This window comes from Clinocottus analis, unplaced genomic scaffold, assembly GCF_023055335.1.
Source record: "Clinocottus analis isolate CAN_PGR_092001 unplaced genomic scaffold, fCliAna1.0.p SCAF_19, whole genome shotgun sequence".
Classification (NCBI taxonomy): domain Eukaryota; kingdom Metazoa; phylum Chordata; class Actinopteri; order Perciformes; family Cottidae; genus Clinocottus; species Clinocottus analis.
The window spans coordinates 14,509,588-14,522,700 of NW_027175920.1; the positions used below are offsets into that span (position 1 = coordinate 14,509,588).

The 13,113-nt window shown below is 41.0% G+C and overlaps 1 protein-coding gene across 2 annotated transcripts in view; it reads right to left on the reverse strand.

The window, feature by feature from the left end:
• Positions 1-13,113, reverse strand: part of si:ch211-214e3.5 (zinc finger protein 518A) — a 29,852-nt gene that overhangs the window by 7,980 nt on the left and 8,759 nt on the right. The gene's annotated exons all lie outside the window — the stretch shown is intronic.

Here is a 13,113-nt window from a genome sequence, read left to right on the forward strand (position 1 = left end):
CATAACCAATGGTGTTTAATAATCTCTGTTCCAAATAGAAAAGAGGGCCATTGGTGATCAGGTTCATATTTGTATTCATGGCCATCAGGCCTGCATGATGAAGAAGATAAACAGTAATGTGCGATAAGATTGTTCAATATTGGATGATGATATGACTTACGCTGAATAACCAAATATTGGAATGTTTATATTAGCTTTACATTTCCTATGTCAGCATCACTCTTCCGATTCACTGTCTGTGATTGTAGAGGGACGAAGCGCTGAGCAGCTGAACAAGACATTTTAAAATAGGTGGCAAACAAAGCAAAACAGACAGGATGGCTTTTGTTTTCCTATGGGGTCCGCCCCCGCTTTGAAGTGGGCATGTACCCAGAATATTACGTTTTCCGGATGTTTTTTTATTAACAGCTCCACGAAAGAATGGAGCAGGAATTGGATTCTATTGTTGTTAGATTGGCCAGATTCTGTAAGTTCCGCCCCCTTCTCTGAGTGCTTCTATGTGCTTCTAACAGGAGATCACAGTCTGTGGAGTCTGTGTCGAGCTCCGCCTTTTACTGCGAATGTTCAATTCAGGTGTCAGTTGACATTTTGTGTGAAACTACCCAATGAAGACTCAGGAATCCTACAGTGCATCCAGAAAGTATTGACAGCGCTTCACTTTTGCACTTTTCTGCAAAACAGTGACTTTTTACGTACAAATAGTTTATTTGAGAAGTTTCAGTCAGGATTTAGAAAGCACCATAGCTCAGAGACGGCACTAGTGACCTTTTAGTTGCATCAGATAGGGACTTGTCTCTGTACTTGTCCTGTTAGACCTTAGTGCTGCATTTGACACCATTGACAATGACATTTTATTACAGAGATTAGACCAGTTGATAGGTATTAGAGGTACATCATTAGGCTGGTTTGAGTCATATTTTTCAGATCAATCTCAGTTTGTTTATGTAAATAATGAAGCTTCAATGACCACTGCTGGTCGTTATGGGGTTCCTCAAGGTTCTGTACCTGAACCAATTTTATTTACCTTATATATGCTTCCCTTAAATAATATTAAAAAAACAGTCAATACATTTTCACTGCTATGCCGATGATATTCAATCATATCTAACGATTAAGCCAGGTGAAATCCACATGGTCGAAACTTCAGGCGTGTCTTAAAGACGTAAAGATCTGGATGACCTGTAACTTTCTGCTGCTGAACTCTGATGAGACCGAAGTTATTTTACTCGGTCCAGAACACCTCAGAAATCAATTATCTAATGATGTAGTTTCTCTGGATGATATTGCTTTGGCATCCACCACTACCGTAAGGAATCTTGGAGTTTTATTTGACCAGGACTTGTCCTTTAGTCCACATATAAAACTAATTTCAAGAATTGCCTTTTCACCTACGTAATATTTCAAAAATCAGGCATATCCTGTCTCAAAATGTTGCAGAAAATGTTAATCCATGCATTTGTTACTTCAAGACTAGATTACTGTAACTCATTATCAAGCAGCTCTGGCAAGGCCCTTTGGTCTCTCCAGTTGATACAAAACGCTGCAGCTCGTGTAGTAGCGACGACTAGAAAGAGAGATCATATTACTCATGTATTAGCCGCTCTCCACTAGCTTCCTGTAAGATTTAGAATTATATTCAAAATCATTCTCACCTATAAAGCCTTAACCGGTAATGCACCATTATATCTTCAGGGGCTTACAGTGCCATATTACCCAACCAGAGTTACGTTCATTGAATGCAGGGTTACTTGTGGTTCCAACAGTCTAAAAAAATAGGTTGGGGGCTAGAGCCTTCAGTTATGACGCTCCACTTCTGTGGAATAAGCTTCCACTTTCTATCCGGGGGCAGACACGGTCACCTCATTTAAGAGTAGACTCAAGACTTTCCTTTTTGACAGCGCTTATAGTTAAAACCCCAATCTTTGATCCAGAAAGCTTTCTTTCAGATGTTGGGTCAGACAACTCTCCTCTAGATTCACGTGGGTATCCACCCTGTGATTTAATCAGAAGGCTTCCTCTCCCAACCCTCCTCAGGGTACCCGCAAGGTCTTAACTTGAAAAAGTCTTACATTTAGTATTCATAATTTAAGGCCTTAAAAAAAGGTATTACATTTTGTCAACAGGTCTTAAATTTCGTTCATCAAGTCTTAATTTTTACCGCTTTCTTATTTGATATGGCGCCACAACATTTGTTTATTGTTCGTTGTTAAAACAAATCTTAGTACACCCAAACGTTGCATCCAAAATATCAGGCAACCTTGTATATGGCTCTGAACTGGCTGAGACTCTGACGCCTCCTAGCTGTATTGTATAGTAGGGCTGCAACAACGAATTAATAAGTTGTGTCGCACGATTATTACGCCCCTCAAGAAGTCACGGAGATGCTTGAGTATTGAACAAACTTGAGTTGAGTGCAGCGCAGCAGGCAGAAGGTCACTGCGTAGTCGCGTTGCTTGCTAGCTTGGCTAACCGTTGTCGTTAGCTCTCTAGCTAGTCGTTCGTTCCCCGTGTTTGAGCCGCTCTGTTGGGTTAGATAATGTCTTCATTTCAAGAGAAGCAATGCGTAAATATCTCCTCTGAGGTGCAGAACACAAACCTGTGTTCAACAGTCTGATATGTGGCTTTGTGGAGAGGAAGTGTTGCTGGGATTTAGGCTCCAATATCTAATTCATAACATGTTTAGGTAAAGTGCAGTCCGTAAGTTATCCGTTGTGCGTCTGTGAATGTGTGTATCTGTGAATGTGTGTGTGTCTGTGAGTGTGTAAGGGTAGAGAACAAGTTATGACGTTCCAACAAATACTGTTTTCTGATTTGTATTTCTTTATTTTTGATAAATTCTTTATTGTTATGATTGTTTACACTGTGAATTGGCACTGTCAGTTCTGTTTTTGTGATAAAAGGTTGCAAATTAATGTTTTTTGAGAAGAAATTAGTTTTTTATCCGATTAATCGAAAAAAATAATCAACCGATTAAAGCTGCGAGCACCTGTGAGCGGGCCCTCGCTGGCTACAGCATGTCGGGGACGCATGTGGGTCGCCATATCAACAAGCTTTTGATACGTTTGATGACATTGAACCATTAATGATCCACAGACAATTTTGTGGGAATCGAACACAGCGTTTAGGAAGATTTGGGGAAAAAATAGTTTTTTCACAAAATTCAAAATGGCGGAAAATCTAAGTAGGCGTAGCTTAAGGGTTTCAATCTGTGTTTTGTAGAGAAGAGCCACCTGGACATGTGTGCCAAATTTCAGTTTAATCGGTCATAGGGTGTGAAAGCTGTAGGCTTTCACAAGTCAAGTGTTGAAAAAAAGAGTCTGTTTTTTAGTCGGAGCTATCTGACTTCCTGTACGTTTTAGAGCGTTTTAGAGCGTTTTAGAGCAAGAGACTTTATTTTAAGTCTAGTCGTGGTACATATGCGTACCAAGTTTCATATATGTAGGTCAATTGTAGCGCTGGGGCTGCTTAAATGAAAATTTGTAGGGGGCGCTATTCACATCAGGCAACTACATCTTTGCCATTTAAAATGTGTGTGCCAAGTTTATTTACGATTCGAGCATGCTTTGTGCCTCAAAAGCACCTTCGTTGTTGACGGCGAAGAATGGGTCGCTACAGCAATGGCGTTTCACGAAAAATCAAAAGCTTTGGGGGATGTCCTCATGAAAGTCCTATGTTTGTGTAGAAGTAATTTGATGTCGATCGGATTGACCTACTAAGAGAAGCAAGCCAAAGTATAGAACATTTTACTTCCTGTTACCACTAGTTGGCGCTATGACTAAAATTAAAAATTAGACCGCACATGTCTTCAGGCCTGGAGTCTCATCAGACATGTGGAATCTGGAAAGGATCTGATAATGTGTAGTCGAGCTACATAGGTTTATTCGTTCATGGCGAAAGATTGAACTTCCGTGATGCTCCCACTCGACGCCGTTCAACGGATCCGTACAAATTTCAAGTTGATGCATTATCAACGTCTTAACTCTCATCTGACACATTTTGAGAGAGTGACAAAATTGTGAGGAGTAGGGTATACAAGTAGAAAACATGTCATTTCCTGCTGCCACTAGGTGGCACTATGACTAGGATTAAAAATTACCATATGGATGTCTTCAGGGTCAGGAAGTCATGACATATGAGAAAATTGGAGGCGATTGCATAATGTAGGGACGAGTTATAACAACTTCCATTTTCATGGAAAATGGCGTCTCTTTGGCGCTGCTCTGCGCGCATAGTTCGATATTTTTTAAAATCCTTTGATAGCTTTTATTTGCAAAGGTGTCAACATCATATTCCCCGAAGATGAAATCAATCGGATGTAATCTCTAGGAAGAGTTCGTTAAAGTACGACGCCTGGAAACAAGGAAAATGCCAAAATTGAGCGATTCACTATAGCGCCCCCTAATGTTAAAATATTTGGGTAGGTTTTGGGACACGTTGTTGACACATGATATAAAGTTTGTGAGGATTGGCCAAGTGAATTGGAGGTTATGGGTATTTACGTATTGAGCCACGCCCTTAAGAGGTTATTAATTTGTTCATATCTTCTAAACGCAATGAGATAAAGAAAATTTGTTACATAGTTTGATCACATTGAGCCAACAATGATCCTCAGAAAGTGTCGTAAGAATCGGACCAAGCGTTTAGGGGAAGTTGGAAAAAAAGACTTTCACAAAATTCAAAATGGCGGAAAATCTAAGTAGGCGGCGCTTAGTACTATGATTGACTTTTTTGTAGAGAAGTCCCACCCGGACATGTGTGCAAAATTTCAAGTCAATTGGTCATTGGTGGCAAAAGTCGCCGGAGCTGACGACTAAAGGGGGCGCTATGGAGCTAATTTTTTTTCTGAAACCCGAATCAGATTGGAATTCGCCAATTCAGAGAGGTGTGGAAATTTTGAAGACTTCACGTATATCCCGAGCCCGTCGTTTGTCCATGCAATGAGGAACAATAACGAGAAAAAAAAACATTTGGGTTTCAATAGGTCCTCCGCTCTGACGTTGTCAGCGGCTCGGGCCCTAATAACATTACAGTTTCAATAGGTCCTCCGCCGGTCTGACGTCAGCGGCTCGGGCCCTAATTAATCGCTTAATAAAATAATTGTTAGTTGCAGCCCTATAGTACAGTACAGTCTTTACGCGTGCAACGGAAATGGTCATCGTTTGCTGTGAGCAGCACGAGGCAATGAGTGATGGGAAAATGCCGGTTGGGCAAAGTCTAATGCCTTTAATCATCAAACTGGATGAACAAATTTCTGCCAAAAAGCGCGGAGCTCCAAAGGCTGTAGGATCTGTTGTTTTACAACCGCACACAGATGCACCCACAGACGTATCCACACACGCACGCACATACATTGTTCATTAAAGATATTTGATTGATTTCCTTTTTTAAAATTCATACGCATATCAAGAAAGGTGCGATGTTGGTCTTAAATTTCATTTAAAGTGGTCTTGAAAAGGTCTTTAAAAGTATTAAATTTGAGATGAAAATCCTGGGAGTACCCTGCCTCCTAGATATGCTGCTATAGGCCTAAACTGCGAGGGGCATCTTAGCATACACTGAGCTCTTCTTTCTCTTCTTTTTCCTCATCTCCTTTTTTCTCTTCCTCTGGATAAATTATTGTCTTTCAATGCACATTACTAGTTCTACTCTTTTCGTTCCCCGAGCCGCTGTAATCTCTAACAATACACAGTCTGAATACTTCCCCTTTGGACGGGGAACAAGACAAGGGTGTCCTCTTTCCTCTCTCTTGTTCGCACTAGCCATCGAGCCCCTAGCAGTGGCACTGCGACTTTGTAAGGACTTTAAGGGTATACCTCGGGGTGATTTAGAACTGAATGTTTCTCTGTACGCGGACGATTTGCTGATGTATGTTTCTGACCCATCCTTATCTCTTTCCTATATTCTAGATATCCTGACTCAGTTTGGGGAAATATCAGGATACAAGCTAAATTTGCAAAAAAGTGAACTTTTCCCTCTGAACACTGAAGCAGAGGCACTCCCTTCCAGCCTTTTCCCCTTTAAAAAGGTGGCCCGGGATGAGATTGAGGTCACGCACTCCTTCCATTTGACTTTTAAAAACAACTATATTACCCTTTTGAAGAAATTTGAAAAAAAGAGATTATATGGCTCGCCAGGCCTCGTTACCATTATCGCTAGTGGGTCATGGTAACCTAGTTAAAATGATAGTATTACCCAAACTTTTATATCTCTTTCAAAATATTCCTATCCTGATTTAAAAAATCTTTTTTCATAGATCTTGATAAGAATATAAATTCTTTCATATGGGGGACCAAAAGTAGTCGGAGCAGCAAGACTGGGCATGCAATATCCAGAAGCTACTTCACTGCTTTGAAGACAGGTCAATTATAGGACAGGAGGACTGGGTACAAATAGAATTCTCTTACTTCCGGCACCACCGCGGCTGAGTGGTCTGTGCAGCCCTACCTTTTCTTAGCAATAGCTTAAGTACAAGCATACTAGTAAATCACACAATAACAATATGGGCTCAGTTTAGGAGACATTTTGGGCTACAAGCAACCTCCACCCACTCCCATATTAAATTTAATCATATGTTTATATCTTTTTTCCACTACTTCCAGATCAGGAGCTTTGTACAAAAAAAACTTTTGACTCATTTCCGAACAAGCCCATGGAATCTCATGTTGACAGCTGGACCGGAACAGTAGAGGATTGACATCCAAAACTTACAAGCTTATTAACGATATCAACCCACACTCCTTGCAACATGTAGAAATGGCCTGTGGTTCAGATCTTGGAGTGGCAATAACAAATGACTAATGGGACTCTATTTTAGACTCTTTATATACAGTTATGTTCATAATAATAGTAGTGTGTTTAAAAAGGTGAGTAAACTTCAAAATTCTTCAAATTGAATGTCTTTTAATGAACACAAATTCATTGGGGACACTGCACATTCTATTTCAAAGCAAGAAAATTGGAAAAAGTAAGTAATTGAATTTGATAATATTTTACAGAAAGTCAAGAAATATTAAGTTAAAAAAATAGCAGTGTTGACATCTTTCTTTTCAAACTCAAAAATGTAATGTATAAACTAAGAAATGCTTGAAGATTCAACTTTCCTGAAGAATTCCAGAATCATAAACTAATATTTGGTTGCATAACCACGGTTTCTGCTTCACATCTGTGGCACATGGAGTTGACTAACTTCAGGCACCGGTCAACAGGTATTGCAGCCCAGGACAATTGTACTACGTTCCACAATTTCTCTGCATTTCTTGGTTTTGCCTCATGATCAGCATTTTTTATGTCAACCCACAAGTTTTCTATGGGAGTAAGGTCCGGATATTGTGTTGGCCACTACATTACTTGAATTCTGTTTGTCTGGAACCAGGATTTTGCTCGCTTGCTGGTGTGTTTCGGGTCATTGTCTTGTTGAAACACCCATTTCAAGGGCATTTCTTCTTCAGCATACAGCACCAATACTCCTTCCAGTATTCTGATGTACTCAAACTGATCCCTGGTATGCAATAAATAGGACCAAAACCAAAGTACGAGAAACATCCCCATGCCTAACCGTTTTCACCGTGTACTGTGGCTTGAATTCAGTGTTTGCAGGACGTTTGACAAACTAGAACAATCTTAATCTCATCAGTCCACAAAATATTACACCATTTCTTTTTAGGCCAGTCAATGTGTTCTTTGGCATATTGTAACCGCTTCAGCACATCTTTTTTTTTTAAACAATAGGACTTTGTGGGGGCTTCATGCTGGTAGCTTGCCTTCACATAGACGTCTTCTGATTGTTACAGTACTCACAGGCAATCTTAGATCTTCTTTGATCCTCCTGGAGCTGATCATTGGCTGAGCCTTTGCCATTTTGGTTATTCTCCGATCCATTCGAATAGTCGTTTTTCTTTTTCTTCCTCGTTTTGGCTGCCATTTTAAAGCGTTTGATATCATTTTAGCTGAACAGGTTTTCCCCTCTTTTATTAATTTCTTAATCAAAGAACGCTCTTCTTCTAAACAGTGTCTTGAACGACCCATTTTACTCTGTTTTTCAAGGACAAATGCACAGCCAGCACATGCAACGTCAGTTGCCTTGATCCTTAAATAAGGGCTACCTGTTTAACACCTATTTTGTTCACTTTATCAATGACCTCACTAATTGAACTTGGCACTGCTATTTTTTTTTAACGCGCCCCTTTCAGTAAATGATTCAGTTTCACAGAATCAGCAGCATGCACGTCATGCCTGTTGGGTCTGTTTTTTTTTTTAAACCTTCTAGAAAGTTACTTGCAGTGTAGAAGTTGAAATTCTAACAAAAACAGTGATTTATCTTGCTATTGATGTGGGACTGCTATTATTTTGAATACAACTGCCGCGAAACACAATTTGATACAGCTAAAAGTGTTACACACAGCCCATTACACAACCTTAAAACTGGCAAAAAAAGTACCCTGGCTCTGATCTGTTGTGTTCTCGGTGTAGGGACCGGCCAGCAGACCTGTTGCACATGTTTTGGCTGTGCCCTAAGCTCTCCACCTTTTGTGTGAGTGTTTTTGGAGCTGTTAGTGAGATGTTTAGAACTCAATTCCACCCAGATCTAACTTGGCCATTATTTGGCTTAACACTAGAGGAACACCGTACTCGTGCACCAAATGAAGTCAATGTGGTCCTAGTCTTCACAACACTCCTTGCTCGATGTTTGATCCTTCTGAGATGGAAGCAAGGTGCCCCTCCATCGTTCTCCCACTGGGTCATGCACATTGTGTAAACATTGTGAAGAGTTTGTTTTTCTATAACATATTTTGACTCTTATATAAAGTCAATATTTTGTTTGAAAACAAAAAACTGTTGTAAGATCATTTTTTCATGCGCAAACATCCCAAGAAGCTTGGTCTGCAGTATGAAGTCATTTCTCAAACCCTCTCTCATTTTTGATGAAAGTCATTGTTTTATCAACAAGTCATTGATAAAACAGTTCACTACACTTGACTACTTAAAAACCTATAATACAAAATTGGGTATTAGACAATTCACCTGCATCTACCATTGTATTCATATATTCCACTGCTTTTGTGAACTTAAGACCTTTAGTAAACCAATTCCAAACACCAAAACAGTTTGTCCACATGAGTAGTTATGTTTTCACAAGAGATATGAACAATTTCAATCACTTAAAGGTGATTGCAATGTTCTTTATTCTGTTATCTATAAAAGCACAGATGGAGTCACAAAATTATGTTATTTATAGAAAAGGTTTGAATTTTTGTAACTTGTGACTGTCACAAACAAGTCATTGATAAAACAGTTCACTATTAAACAGGAAGTCTTACAAAGCATTTGAGTAAATATTTTGCAGCCAAATCAAAGCGTTAACAGGATATTCAACCTTTGTTTTTTATAATGCATTTAGTACTTTTTGCAAGACTTTTTTTCTGTACATGGCTTGTACAAAGGCAGTGTTTCCCCTAGGTTTACAACTTCAGAGGGGGGAGGGGCGGCAGTGGCAGCGGCAGTGGCAGCGGCAGCGGCCGCGGGGGCGACGACGACACAGACCCTTAATGCAGTGGTTCTCAAACTTTTTCTGTAAATAACATCATTTTGTGACTCCCTCTGTGCTTTTATAGTGTCAGAATAAAGGAAATTACAATAACTTTCAAGTAAACCAGGTTGCTCCATCAGACCAATTTCTTATTAAATTGCAATCACTTAGAACAATGAAAATAACGTTCTAACGTGCAAAACTAATATTTAGTTACTACTAAATAGCTCATTGTGGAAAACAATGAGCTAATATTTTTTTGACAAAACAGAATGAGTGCAGATATGTGAGCATCAGGTTGTATCAGTATTAGTGGCTGCAGTGAGCTATATTTGTAGAGGAATGCAGGAGCTTTCCTCTACAAATATGAACTGGGTTGTAGATTTGATACGGCCGCTCTCAGTTTATGCTCCATGTTCATCTGAGATCCGTTTTCTGTTTCGCGAGACTGAACAGCAGAAAAAAACCTGGGAGAGAGACGACGACAGCGAGAAATACGCGCCACCGAACAGCTGTGTGCCGAGTGGGCGTGACTTAAGACCGTAATGAGCGACAGTCACGTTCAATGCGTGAGACTTGAGAGCCCCGATACCTCCGTCTCTCTGCCAGCGGTCCACCGTGACTGTCCGTTTGGGGTAAATAGGATGTCTATGCAGCGAATAGGTTTACAGATGCACTCCTTAGCGCCATCTATCGTTGGAGTTTAAAAATTAACGAACGCGCCTCAGACTTTTTTTTTGCCATGAGATATTGCTTGTGTGGCGTGTGAGCGTGTGAAAACATGAAACGGCGTGTGTCACACGGCGAAACCGTGAGAGTTGGTGGCTCTGATATTTATTAATGACTTAGTTTTATGTCCGTGTACTTTGTACTTTTGTAATGTGTGAAGCCAGCAGCTCATTGTTGGTGCAAGACACGAGCACTTTGGCTCGTTTCACTTTCAGTTCAGAGAACATCGTTCAGAGAGCTGCTCCGGTGATCTTTGCAGGAGAGCTACTGATGCCATTTTCAACCTGGGAGCATTTAAAACACAGATATAACTTAGTTGTCTACTTTTCACGCGACATATTTTTCGACGCTCTCTGTCCGCTGCTGTGCGTGTGCTCAGTGCTCACCTGTATGCGCGCAAGCGTCTGTGCGCATGGGGCGGAACTTGCGCAACCACGTAGATACATACATGACAAGCTGTCGTGTAGATCCGATCAATAAAATACGGCCGTTTAGTTTGTTTAATAACAGAAAAAGGTGTAAATCTGTTCTACAGGAAAGAGAACCGTAAATGACATTTTGTGATCTGGCGCTATAGAGAAAATTACAGGGGGCGGGAGGTTTATTCAGGGGGGCGCCCCGCACTCCTATTGAAAGGCAATAAAGTAGTCCATGAATATGAGATTACAGATAATTACAATCCAACCTCGTCATTGTGGAGGTTGGTTAATGGCTTTTTGCTGGTTATACCTATAGTCTATAGCAGTGGTTCCCAAACTCAAGAATGCCGAGGCCCAATTTAAAATCTGAAAATCTTCTGGGGCCCACCCAAACCGCGCCTCATTTGACATCGTTTTGTTTGGCGGTGCCTTTTGTTGAATAACGACAGGCGGACAAGAACAGCCGTTTCAAGCGAGAGCCTTATTGTTTTATTAATCTGTTCGTTCAAATTGTTTGTGCTTCATCAATTATTGTTTCACATAACTAACGCTAGAATTGTTCAAATAATACTTAAACTGAGAAAAAGATGTGCGTTTGGTATCTTATCAATTATCAATCGTTTTAAGTAAAATACAGAAATTTGCAACCCTAATGTTTTGACCAGGTCTTAGGACAGGAAAGAGCGAGAGTACTATCCAACTTTGCGTTTGTTTTTTTGTATTTATTTGGGGATGGGAGAACAGCTTCAGGAGCCAACAAGGACAAAATAAAAAACAAAACACCTTTTGATGAAAATGCCATCAAACTCCTTACTTCCCTGCTCAATATCTACAAGTGTCTGCTCTAAACTTGTTGTGGAAGTCACAAAACGTGTGAACATCACCTCCATGGTGTCTAGGTTCATAGTAGTATCCGTAGTCCCACAACAGCCTGAATGAAGCCGCTATCAGCGCTCCTTCCGGGTGATCGGCAGCAGTTTGATTCGCTGATTGGCTGATGCAACTATTCCCTCCCTCCGTCGTCATGAGGACGCACCATGACGACGACAAATACGCGCCGCCGGACGGCTCCAGTCCCGCCTGTCATTACATCTTACCCGGATACAAAAGATATATTTTTCTGATTGGCTGTAGCCCATTTCTTTCTTTGATTGGCTGATGAGTGGCTCCTCACGGGAGGGGGAGCGGCTCGTGGTGAGGGCAGAACGAGTAAGTCATGTTTGCGCGTTGCGGCACATTAAATAACCTGGAGTTTTTTTTCAGCGTGAGGAATACGATGTGTGGCGGAAGGGCGTGATTTAAGGTCGAAATGAGTGACTGTCAAGCTCAATGAGTGACACTTGAGAGCCCTGCATACATAGTTTATAAATCAGTTTTCTTTTTTCTTTTACTGGTACCGTTCAATAGTAAGGGTCCCTGTTAGGGACAAACCACTGCTTCTCTGCTGACAGGCATCAGCGGCGGATTTGCGCATGCGCGATTCATGTTCAATCCAACGATGAGCTTGCCGCGCGAGCCTGCCGGGAAGGTAGACTGAGCGCCTGTGAAGCTTTGTGAGGGGAGCGACTGCGACCCGCGGCAGCTGAGAACAGAAACTACATGACAATACGTGCTTTCACGTCAGCAAGTCGTCCAGTGAGGCTGCGGAAGTACACGCGAGAACCTTAATACATCGCCTTCAAAGTAAAAGCCCCCCCCAATTTTTTTTTTCAAAATTAAAAACATTTTATTTATTTATTGTAAATGGCCTCTCGCGGCCCATCTGCTTTGACTTTGGGAATCACTGGTCTATAGAATTATCTAAAAAGGTTTCCCCTAATGTCTTTGATTCCGCACAGTTTGTTTCGTTTGTACACCCTGTGGCGTTTTGGAGAATAATGCCGCACGTTGAGTATCTGTTCATGGTCCATGGTTTTGCAATGCAGCAGACGCTAACCAGCAAAGATGAAACAAACAAGTGACGAAATAAATGCCCCACTTTAAGACCTCAAGCGTCAAGAACGAGCAAAAAGTAATATCCCGACCTGCAGCCCCCCCAATTCACCAATGCAGGCGTTTTTACCTGGTTGGAGGAGACCTCAGACCGGCCATGCTATAAGCTACCATTGTCTGCTACACCTATACATGCAAATGCCAACTATCATGACAGCTCTGCCCCATATTCAACTGTTAAAAGACAAATATGGCCAGCGTCTAATTTTACTGAAAAATACAGCCGACTCTTCTTCCATTAAACAAAGTAACTCATCTTGAGGGCTTTGCTAAGCAATGAGCTCCCGACACACTAGGCCTCCACGTGCGGCCTCCTAATTAACAGGTGTGAATGACGTCCCCATTACCTGATCATGGCGCATGGTGCTGAAATTGAAATTAAACATTGTGATTCTGTCTTCAATATCTTGTTCTTCTGACTTAACAAAAAAATTGTAGGTAGTGATT